Source organism: Hyla sarda, chromosome 3, assembly GCF_029499605.1.
Source record: "Hyla sarda isolate aHylSar1 chromosome 3, aHylSar1.hap1, whole genome shotgun sequence".
Taxonomy (NCBI): domain Eukaryota; kingdom Metazoa; phylum Chordata; class Amphibia; order Anura; family Hylidae; genus Hyla; species Hyla sarda.
In genome coordinates this window covers 296,997,959-297,010,746 of record NC_079191.1, presented here as the reverse complement: position 1 = coordinate 297,010,746, position 12,788 = coordinate 296,997,959, and positions in this window count along the sequence as shown.

Below are 12,788 nucleotides of genomic sequence, written 5' to 3'. Positions count from 1 at the left end.
GAATTATAAATGTACCTGGGGGTGGAGCGGAGGGAGGGGTTAGAATAGTTAATAGGAATAGGTTTCATAGGAAAATAAAACATACACCCTTGAATCACATTAACCCCAATAACATAAAGGATGGAAATGTAAAGTGTATGTTCACAAATGCCAGAAGCCTAGCAAATAAAATTGGGGAGCTTGAGGCCTTGATACTGGAGGAACACGTTGATATAGTTGGGGTCACTGAGACATGGCTGGACTCCTCGCATGACTGGGCTGTCAATCTGCAGGGGTTTACATTGTTTCGCAAACATAGAATGAACAGAAAAGGTGGTGGAGTCTGTCTGTATGTAAGAAGTGGTATGAAAGTCAGTGTGAACGATGCCATAGTGTGTGATGATTCTGAGGATGTGTAATCACTGTGGGTAGAATTACAAAAGGAGGGAAATACTGAAAAAATAATACTTGGTGTAATCTACAGACCCCCTAATATCACTGAAGAGATAGGTCGGCTGCATAAACAAATAGAGAGGGCCGCCCGGGCAGGTACAGTGGTAATAATGGGAGATTTTAACTATCCAGATATAGATTGGGGTCCGGGGTTGGCTAAAACTACAAAGGGGCGACAATTCCTAAATTTATTGCAGGATAATTTTATGGGCCAGTTTGTGGCGGACCCAACAAGAAGTGATGCCTTGTTGGATCTGATCATTTCCAACAACGCAGAGCTGGTTGGTAATGTAACTGTGCGGGAAAACCTTGGTAATAGCGACCACAATATAGTTACTTTTGACTTAAAATGTAGAAAACAAAGACAGACGGGGAAGGCAAAGAGAGCTGCACTACAGGACATAGACTGGGGGGGAGGTGTTCTCAAATACTGATACAGAAGGTAAATGGGACATCTTTAAATCAACTCTAAATAACTATACAGCTAAATATATACCAATGGGGAACAAATATAAACGATTAAAACTAAATCCTACATGGCTGACAAATGATGTTAAAAGAGCTATAAACAACAAAAAAAATAGCCTTCAAAAAATACAAATCTGATGGGTCAGCTATAACATTTAAACAGTACAAAGAGCTTAATAAAATCTGCAAAAATTTAATAAAAACTGCAAAAATTCTAAATGAGACAGGTGGCCAAAGAAAGCAAAACTAATCCTAAATATTTTTTTAGATATATAAATGCAAAAAAACCAAGGACAGAGCATGGAGGACTCCTTAATAATGATAATGGGGAGGTTGTCACAGGCGATAAAGAGAAAGCGGAGCTACTAAATGGGTTCTTTAGTTCTGTATATACAAGGGAAGAAGGAGCTGACATTGGACAGGTCAGTGCTGGTAACACATCATGTAATGTACTGAACTGGCTTAATGTAGAGATGGTACAAGGTAAGTTAAGTAATATAAATGTAATCAAATCTCCAGGGCCAGATGGATTGCACCCAAGAGTTCTTAGAGAGGTAAGTTCATTAATATCTGTACCCCTGTTCATGATATTTAGAGATTCACTGGTGTCTGGTATTGTGCCAAGGGACTGGCGCAAGGCGAATGTGGTGCCAATCTTCAAAAAGGGCTCTAGGTCTTCTCCAGGCAATTATTGACCGGTAAGTTTAACGAGCATTGTGGGTAAATTGTTTGAAGGACTTATAAGGGATTACATACAGGAATACATAGGGGATAATTGTATTATAAGTGATAGCCAGCATGGGTTTACTAAGGATAGAAGTTGTCAAACCAATCTAATTTGCTTTTATGAAGAGGTGAGTAGAAGCCTTGACAGAGGAATGGCTGTGGATATAGTGTTTCTGGATTTTGCTAAAGCATTTGATACTGTCCCTCACAGATGTCTGACAGGTAAGTTAAGGTCTTTGGGTTTGGAAATTTTAGTTTGTAACTGGATTGAACACTGTCTCATGGATCGTACCCAGAGAGTGGTGGTCAATGATTCGTACTCTGATTGGTCCCCGGTTATTAATGGTGTACCCCAAGGTTCTGTACTGGGACCACTGTTGTTTAATTTATTTATCAATGATATAGAGGATGGCATTAACAGCTCTGTTTCTATCTTTGCAGATGACACCAAGCTTTGTAGCACAGTACAGTCTATAGAGGATGTGTATAGGTTACAAGATGACTTGGATAGACTAAGTGTCTGGGCATCCACTTGGCAAATGAGGTTCAATGTGGATAAATGTAAAGTTATGCATCTGGGTACTAATAACCTGCATGCATCGTATGTCCTAGGGGGCATTAAACTGGCAGAGTCACTGGTAGAGAAGGATCTGGGTGTACTTGTAGATCACAGACTACAGAATAGCATGCAAAGTCAGATTGCTGCTTCCAAAGCCGGCAGGATATTGTCATGTATAAAAAGAGGCATGGACTCAAGGGACAGGGACATAATACTCCCCCTTTATAAAGCATTGGTACGGCCTCACCTGGAATATGCTGTTCAGTTTTGGTCGCCTGTTCATAAAAGGGACACTGCGGAGTTGGAAAGGGTGCAGAGACGTGCAACTAAACTAATATGGGGCATGGAACATCTTAGCTATGAGGAGCGATTAAAGGAGTTACAATTGTTTAGTCTTGAGAAGAGAAGTTTAAGGGGGGATATGATGAACGTATATAAGTATATTAATGGCCCATACAAAAAATATGGAGAAAAACCGTTCCAGGTTAAACCCCCCCCAAAGGACGAGGGGGCACTCCCTCCGTCTGGAGAAGAAAAAGTTTAGTCTCAAGGGGCGACACGCCTTCTTTACCATGAGAACTGTGAACTTATGGAACAGTCTACCTCAGAAACTGGTCACAGCAGGAAAAATTAACAGCTTTAAAACAGGATTAGATACATTCCTGGAACAAAATAACATTAATGCTTATGAAGAAACATAAAATCCCATCCCTTCCCCAATATCGCGCCACACCCCTACCCTTCAATTCCCTGGTTGAACTTGATGGACATATGTCTTTTTTCGACCATACTAACTATGTAACTATGTAACCTGGGCGGGTTAGATGTAAGGGTGGGCAGCAGGCCGTCCTGATCTGAGAAAGCTTCTTCAGAGTTTGCTGACACGAAACCAATGCCTCCTCAAAGTCTGTTCTAGACCTCATCACCCCCACATGCTGAAGGAACAACGAGCAACAATGTTGCATGTGGAGAAATGATAATTTCACATAAGGGATGAAGGATTGCAACTGACTAGCCATCGGGACCCCTCCATCCGGGAATAGGACACTCACCGGGACTTGGGCGAGCTTAGACCAAATATGTGCATAGGTGGGGGAGACATGGCTCACGACCTCGGGTACCAGAGAAGAAGGAAGTAGCGGAGAGAAGGGGGGGGGGAGAGAGTAGGAGCGAGAGAGGACCAGACCGAGAACATCCCAGAAAACAGAGTAGAGGGGTCCGAGTGGGAGTAACGCCTCGACTTACCTAGCCAAAGGTTTGCCAGGAAGCGAGGACCAAACGCCCACCGGGACCAAGGGAGTTCAGTGAAGGATGTAGGAGGAGATTGGATAGAAGGCATAGAGAAGCAAGATATCCACCTGCGGAGTTGAATGGTCCTGTAAAGGAGAGCAATATCGGGTACTCCAATACTACCTTGTCTGGCGGAGCGTGTTAAGAAACAGTAGCTCATGCGTGGCCTCTTGTGTTTCCATAAGTAAACAGAAAGTATTTTCTTAATGGATGCGAAAAAGGACTGAGGTAAGGCAATCGGTAACATCTGGAGTTTATATAGAATTTTAGGGACTACATAAGTCTGCAGGACATTACGTTGACGTGCAGATGGTGGGAAATGCGGACATGCGCAGTGAATACGCATATTCGCATCAAGGGAAAATACATATGGGGGATGTCACTTAGTAGATGCGCATATGGAAAAGGTTGCAAAAAAGACTGTGCCAGAAAATACATGGGCATATGTATCACTACACGTAACTAATGATAAATAATGTATGTAAAAGGCTAAAATTGATTATCAAGAATACATCTTTAGCTTAAAATGCATATATGCTATACTGCATACATACATATTGCAAAAAAAAGGGGGGTATGTGTCTATTAAATTTAAAAAATTACCGGTAATCGTTTAGAGTTATTGCACATAATGGTTAATAATAATACATAATAGTATACTACCAAAATTATTAATACACATAAGGTGTAATTGACAATTATTATAAACAACCATACTTGTGAATACTGGTACAAATCCCCAAAGGACAAATTGTTACACATAAAAATGATAAATAATTCATAAGAATAATGATAAATAATTCATAATAATACATGAAACACACACACACACACATATATATATATATATATATATATATATATATATATATATATGTATAGTTTATAATAGATCTCCTAAAAAGTAGACTATACGCAGATATGACTATAAATAGATAATAGAACCTTTCCTAGGTGGCTCATAAAAAATGTTTTTTGAATTTAAAATACTGTCAGATATTTCATTCAAGCCGATGGGGTGCATAGTATTAAGTTTAAAAATCCAATAGACTTCCCTTCTCTGTAACCGTTCAAATCTATCTGTTATAAACACAGATATAATGTGAACCACAAATTTGAGCAGCATAGTGTCTCTCGACATGCAACAGATCATCATGATAGTGATTTTTCCGAGTTCTCATTTACAATTATTGAGGAAATTCCAGATCATATAACAGATAGATTTGAACGGTTACGGAGAAGGGAGGCCTTTTTGGATTTTTAAACTTAAAGGGGTACTCCGGTGAAAACCTTTTTTTCTTTTAAATCAACTGGTGGCAGAAAGTTAAACAAACATATTTGTAAATTACTTCTATTAAAAAATCTTAATCCTTCCTGTACTTATTAGCTGCTGAATACTACAGAGGAAATTCTTTTCTTTTTGGAATGCTCTCTGATGACATCACGAGCACAGTTCTCTCTGCTGACATTATTATAATAATAATAAAGCTTTATTTATTGTTGTCCTTAGTGGGATTTGAACCCAAGTCCCCAGCACTGCAAGGCAGCAGTGCTAACCACTGAGCCCCCATGCTGCCCTTAGCATACATCTGCTGTGCATGGTTGCTAAAATGGACAGAGATGTCAGCAGAGAGCACTGTGCTCGTGATGTCATCAGTGTTCCAAAAAGAAAGGAATTTCCTCTGTAGCATTCAGCAGCTAATAAATACTGGAAGGATTAAGATTTTTTAATAGAAGTAATTTACAAATATGTTTAACTTTCTGCCACCAGTTGATTTAAAAGAAAAAAGGTTTTCACCGGAGTACCCCTTTAATACTATGCACCCCATCGGCTTGAATGAAATATCTGACAGTATTTTAAATTTAAAAAAAAATGTTTATGAGCCACCTAGGAAAGGTTCTATTATTTATTTATAGTCATATCTGCGTATAGTCTACTTTTTAGGAGATCTATTATATATATATATATATATATATATATATGTTTTATGTATTAATATGAATTATTTATCATTATTCTTATGAATTATTTATCATTTTTATGTGTAACAATTTGTCCTTTGGGGATTTGTACCAGTATTCACAAGTATGGTTGTATATAATAATTGTCAATTACCTCTTATGTGCATAAGTGACATCCCCCATATGTATTTTCCCTTGATGCGAATATGCGTATTCACTGTGCATGTCCGCATTTCCCACCATCTGCACGGCATTTTTTCTTTTCAGCGGCGCTGCGTGGCACAGCAACAGTCCGGCAACCATGACTCGTTCTGTTTTAACCCGGAAGTGTTGCCGTGAACTGGGTACTGTGAGTGTATAGTCTGCCGGCTCCTGTATTCACAGACAGGTAGCGCAGCGTGACTACAAGTCAAAGCATGCCTACAACCGCCGCTTCTAAAGCGAAAGTGAAAGTGACCCGGCTGCTCAGTCGGGCTGTTCGGGACCGCCGCGGTGAAATCGCGGCATCCCAAACAGCTGGCAGTATACCGGGAGGGCCCTTACCTGCCTCCTCGGTGTCCGATCGGCGAATGACTGCTTCGTGCCTGAGATCCAGGCAGGAGCAGTCAAGCGCCGATAGCACTGATCACAGGCGTTAATACACGCCTGTGATCTGTGTAAAAGATCAGTGTGTGCAGTGTTATAGGTCCCTACGGGACCTATAACACTGCAAAAAAATTTTTTTTTAAAGTGTTAATAAAGGTCATTTAACCCCTTCCCTAATAAAAGTTTGAATCACCCCCCTTTTCCCATAAAAAAAATAAGTGTAAAAAAAATTAACATATGTGGTATCGCCGCATGCGTAAATGTCCGAACTATAAAAATATATCATTAATTAAACCGTATGGTCAATGGCGTACGCGCAAAAAAATTCCAAAGTCATTAAAAAATGAATAAAAAGTGATCAAAAAGTCCGATCAAAACGAAAATCATACCGATACAAACATCAGATCACGGCGCAAAAAATGAGTCCTCATACCGCCCTGTATGTGGAAAAATAAAAAAGTTATAGGGGTCAGAAGATGACATTTTTAAACGTATAAATTTTCCTTCATGTAGTTATGATTTTTTCCAGAAGTGCGACAAAATCAAACCTATATAAGTAGGGTATCATTTTAACCGTATGGACCTACAGAATAATGGTAAGGTGTCATTTTTACCGAAATATGCACTGCGTAGAAACGGAAGCCCCCAAAATTTTCAAAATGGCGTTTTTTCTTCGATCTTGTCGCACAATGATTTTTTTTTCCGTTTCGCCGTGAATTTTTGGGTAAAATGACTAATGTCACTGCAAAAAAGAAGCCATAATATGGATTTTTAGGTGGAAAATTGAAAGGGTTATGATTTTTAAAAGGTAAGGAGGAAAAAACGAAATTGCAAAAACGGAAAAACCCTGAGTCCTTAAGGGGTTAAAGAACTAATATCATCCTTATGAGTAATAGAAAAATGTTGTGAAACACTATGTAGCAAAAAGTGTTTTTTTATATTAAACCTGTGCTTGTTCATACGGGATCGCACCGTCTGAATGGTGCGACCCACGTATTGAATGTTGCAACCACAGGATAATAAATATATCGCAAATTGTGAATCACAACTAAGATGATCTTTTATAATATATTTCTTTTGTGTTTGAAAAGACATGAAACTATCTATCCTGGTGCTCTGTAGTGTACTGCAACATAAGCAGCGCTTTTTATTGCATGGCATACATCCTCCGACTCTGTCTTCACCTTTATCCATTTTATCTTTTGTACTTTTATCTTCTATATTTTTGAGTCTGCTAGGGGCTATTACATTTTTTTAATTTTTTGCGCGCCGATATGTAACCCCGGGATGTTTACGAATAATTTGATTTAATATCGGATCCGCCATTATGATGGGCTAATTTCTCGCTAGGATTTTTTTGATTTCACTAGCTTTATTATTATAATTTGTAATAAAATTGTGTCTAAATTTGTTCTCTACACTATAATTTGCAGTCTTATGTTTATGCATCAAAATATTGGACTGTTTTTTTCTTTTTACTTTGTTATATGCTGCATTTAATAATTTTTTAGGGTATCCCTTTTCTCTGAACCGTTTTTTTTATAACAGCTGCCTGCATTTTGAAATCTGTCTCGCTCGTACAATTTTTTTCTTATACGAACATACTGCCCATAGGGCACATTTTTGAGCCAATTCGGATAATGCATCAAAACTTAAGAAACTATTCACATCTACCTGTTTGAAGAAAGTGCGAGTGATGATCTGATATCTCAAGATCCAAAAATTCTATTGTAACCGGAGAATAGTGTAATGTAAATTGTAACCCTCCATAGATTATTATTCAAAAATGAAACAAATTTTTCTGCCTCTATCTGGGTCCCTGTCCAAATTAAAAATAAATCATCGATAAATCTTCTGAAAAATAAAACATGTTGGTGGAATAGAGGGGACTGTGCCATGTAATGGGACTCAAATCGCCCCATAAACAAATTAGCGTAACTTGGGGCAAAACAAGTCCCCGTGGCACAGCCCCTCGTCTGTCTGTAGATAATATTGCTGAAGGTGAAAACGTTATGTTCCAAAATAAATTTGATAGAATTTAACAGAAAAAAAGCTTGTTCACTTTTCAAATCCTGATCGTTATTCAAAAAATGCTCGATGCTACTCAAGCCTAATTCTGTATTAATATTTGAATAGAGGGAACACACATCCAAGGTTAGAAACGAAGAAGTTGGAGGGAGGGATAATTTTTTCATATCTTGTATTAATTGAGTAGAGTCCCTCAAATAAGAGGGTAATTGTAAAACATAAGGTTGAAGAAATAAATCAACATAATGGGATAAATGAGCCGTGATTGAAAAAATACCAGAAATAATAGGACGACCTGGGGGATTAATTAGATCTTTATGTAACTTGGGTAAATAATAAAAAAATAGGTAAGGAATAATGTTTAATATTTAGGAATGTGTGTTCCCTCTTATCAAATAATTGTGAATCAGATCCACTATTTATTAATTAATAATAAATAAATAGTGGATCTGATTCACAATTATTTGATAAGAGGGAACACACATTCCTAAATATTAAACATTATTCCTTACCTATTTTCTATTTTTTACAGATCATCACTTTCTTCAAACAGGTAGATGTAAATAGTTTCTTACATTTTGATTATCCGAATTGCGCATTATCCGAATTGGCCCAAAAATGTGCCCTATGGGCAGTGTGTTCGTATAAGAAAAAAATTGTACGAGTGAGACAGATTTCAAAATGCAGGCAGCTGTTATAAAATAAACTGTTCCGAGAAAAGGGATACCCTGAAAAATTATTAAATGCAGCATACAACGAAGTAGAAAGAAAAAAACAATCCGATTTTTTGATACATAAACATAAGACTGCAAATTATAGTGTAGAGAACAAATTTAGACACAATTTTATTACAAATTATAATAATAAAGCTAGTGAAATCAAATCAAGCGAGAAATTGGCCCATCATAATGGCGGATCCGATATTAAATCAACTTATTCCTAAACATCCCGGGGTTACATATCGGCGCGCAAAAAATGTAAAAAATGTAATAGCCCCTAGCAGACTCAAAAATATAGAAGATAAAAGTACAAAAGATAAAATGGATAAAGGTGAAGATAGAGTCGGAGGATGTATGCCATGCAATAAAAAGCGCTGCTTATGTTGCAGTATGCTACAGAGCACCAGGATAGATAGTTTCATGTCTTTTCAAACACAAAAGAAATAATTATAAAAGATCATCTTAGTTGTGATTCACAATTTGCGATATATTTATTATCCTGTGGTTGTAACATTCAATACATGGGTCGCACCATTCAGATGGTGCGATCCTGTATGAACAAGCACAGGCTTAATATAAAAAAAAAAAAACTTTTTGCTACATAGTGTTTCGCAACATTTTTCTAATACTCATAAGGGTGATATTAGTTCTTTAAGATTGATAATATTGGAACACATTCCAGAAAATGTTCCCAATCGTTACCAACAATTGATTAATCGTGAATCCTTTTGGATACATAAATTAGACACATCCCCGCGAGGATTTAATGAGACCATAGAGAATGTGCGTTGAAAAGAAAAGGAGATAAAATATCCTGGTGCCCTGTTCACACTATGCGTTTTTATTTTCATTTTATATATGTCTTTTCCTTTTAATATATGTGAATGTGATTTTCGGGTGTGTATGGGTATGCATGTGTCTGCCTGTGCCCGGAGGCGCTTGCGGGCATCTGCACACGGATACATACGTGGAGCTATATATTTTATAAATTGTTATGATGGTTGTAATGCTAATGCCGGTGCACATTTATTTATATTTTTTCACTCACATATTTTTTTGTCCAAATAGTGTGCCTAATAATTTGCATGTAAAAACTAAAATAAAAATAAGAACTCGTAGCAAAATTGAAGCTAACAATTAAAATTAAACAATCGTTCATGCACATAGGCATATGCATATATTACCAATAAAATGTCCATCATTATTGTGTAAGACTTTTTAATGTAAAATTTTGTATTTTTATATGAAATCTTTTTTAATTACCGTATTTATCGGGGTATACCACGCACCGGCCTATAACACGCACCCTCATTTTACCAAGGATATTTGGGTAAAAAAAATTTTTTACCCAAATATCCATGGTAAAATGAGGGTGCGTGTGTGCGCGTGTATACCCCGATATACCCCCAGGAAAGGCAGGGGGAGAGAGGCCATCGCTGCCCGCTTCTCTCCCCCTGCCTTTCCTGGGGTCTAGAGCGCTGCTGTCGGCCCTTTTCACCCCCTGGTTATCGGCGCCGCTGCCCGTTCTGTCCCCCTGACTATCGGTGCCGGCGCCGATAGCCAGGGGGAGAGAAGCGGCGCCGACAGCCAGGGGGAGAGAAGGGGCAGCGGCACCCATTGCTGGCGCCGCTGCCCCGTTGCTTCCCCCCATCCCCGGTGGCATAATTACCTGTCGGGTCCGCGCTGCTGCAGGCCTCCGTCGTGCGTCCCCAGCATCGTTGCTATGCATGGCGCGGCGCACTGACGTCATGCGCCGCGCCGTTCAGCGCATAGCAACGACGCCGGGGACGCACGACGGAGGCCTGCAGCAGCGCGGACCCGACTCAGGTAATTATGCCAACGGGTATGGGGGGAGGCAACGGGGCAGCGGCGCCGGCAATGGGTGCCGATGCCCCTTCTCTCCCCCTGGCTATCGGCGCCGGCACCGATAGTCAGGGGGACAGAACGGGCAGCGGCGCCGATAACCAGGGGGTGAGAAGGGCCGACAGCAGCGCTCTAGACCCCAGGAAAGGCAGGGGGAGAGAAGCGGGCAGCGACGGTCTCTCTCCCCCTGCCTTTCCTGGGGTGTATCGGCGTATAACACGCACACAGACTTTAGGCTAAAAATTTTAGCCTAAAAAGTGCGTGTTATACGCCGATAAATACGGTATGTAAAATTTCTGCCAGGCATGCTGCTGGTGGATTACGTTAATTGATTCTGTATAATATGTGTAATCCAAAATGTTCAGGTAGGGGTTAATCTCCCTATCTGTATATATAAAGACAAACCCCTTTCTTGTTAACCATGCCTGATTAAGCCGCACCTGCGGTGAAACGCGTAGCATTGTTTTAATAAAGTCATCCTCCACCTTACCTGACGTGTCTGCTCCTGCTCAGCGCCATTGAATCCCATCACACCTTGAAGTCTTATCCTGCCATTGTCTCGCTTGGATGGGAAGGCTGCAGACTGGACTTGTCTCTCACTCACTCTGACCACTGTTGTGTGTGGGCCTCTAGGGCTTGGGTGGGGAGAGGGAGTCCCTGCATTAACGAGTTGCAAGAGTCCGTGAGATGGGGGACTAGTACGTCAAGAAACTTTTTTATAGTAGGCCAACGGGAGGCCATCAGGGCCGGGACTTTTACCTGGTGAGAATGATGTGATCACTCCCCAAACCTCCTCTGGGGAGACGGCTTGTAACAAAGACTGGGACATCGTCTCGTCCAATAGAGGCAAGCCGAGACCCTCCAGAAATTTCTCCTGGAGTTGGTCCAAGGGAGGATCAGTGTCTAGTTGAGGGGTGGATCGCAGGTTATAGAGGGCAGAGTAAAAGTTCTGGAATTGTTGCGCGATAGCTGGGGTAGCAGTCAGTAAGGAGCCTCCACCGTCCCTAATGGTATGTCTATGTTGTTTCTCCCTAGCCTTTTTCAGCAAAGAGAACATCAGTCTGCCCCCCTTGTCACCATGTGCGTAAATACGATGTCTGTGATGGAGATAGGCCTTGGAGGACTGTGAGTGAAGACAGGAGAGTAACTGCTTCCTCAACGACTGCAAGTCGACAAGGGTGGCTTCCAGACGAGTTCTCTTGTGTGTTCTCTCCAAAGCTGATATGTCAGCAAGGAGATCATCAATCTTTTTCCTGGCCTCCCTTTTCAACTTGGTGCCCCATGAAATCAGGATCCCTCTGATGTATGCCTTATGTGTTTCCCAGATCACTGGGGAGATGGGCCAGAGTCCTTATTTGTCGCAAAAAAGGTCTCCAAATGGGAGGCCATATCTGCGATGGCAGAGGAATTCTCTAGGATATGTTCATTCAGCCGCCAGGTGAAAGTGGGAGAAGAAGAGAAAGATAGGGAAGGTAGAAGCGAAGCGTGGATCAACAGGTAGTCCAGTCTCTGGTAAGAGTCGTGGAGTAGTAGGTGTAGTCCCGGACAGAGGGGTTCAGAGAGCGCCAGGAATCTACAAGAGACAAGTCAGCCAATTTAGAATGTAAATTTGATAGAGAGCGTTGAGATACATTAGAGGCAGTAAATGTGGAGTCAACACATGGATTCAGAGCAATGTTAAGGTCTGTGCCTAAGATAATGGGACCCTCGGCAAAAACCTTAGGACTGAGAGAACATTCAACAGCCATGGCACCTGTGCATGATTCGGGGAGTATATATTTGCCAGAGTGTACTTAGTTTGATATCTGGAGATCCACTTCCAATGAGAGACAAATATAGTACCTTGGGGGAGAAAGTGCATCGGTAGAACATAAGTCAGTACAATGAGTAAAATAGAGAGAAACAACAAAAATGTCCTGGCGATAAGTGGTATTGCCTGGGCGGTTGGGCATACGGGTTATGGGAGCTGCACCCGGGCCAGGGCTATACCCGTTAACGGGTCCTGAGGGCAGGGAGTCCAGAGAAGGGATGGGTGAATGGTGGAGGAGGGGGAGGGGGGGGGGTGGTTGAGGGTGTATAGATGAACATCAGCACCGTAACGGTGCAAGTCCAACAGCAACGAGGTATGGATGAGAGCCACCAGAAGTCCAGTGGGA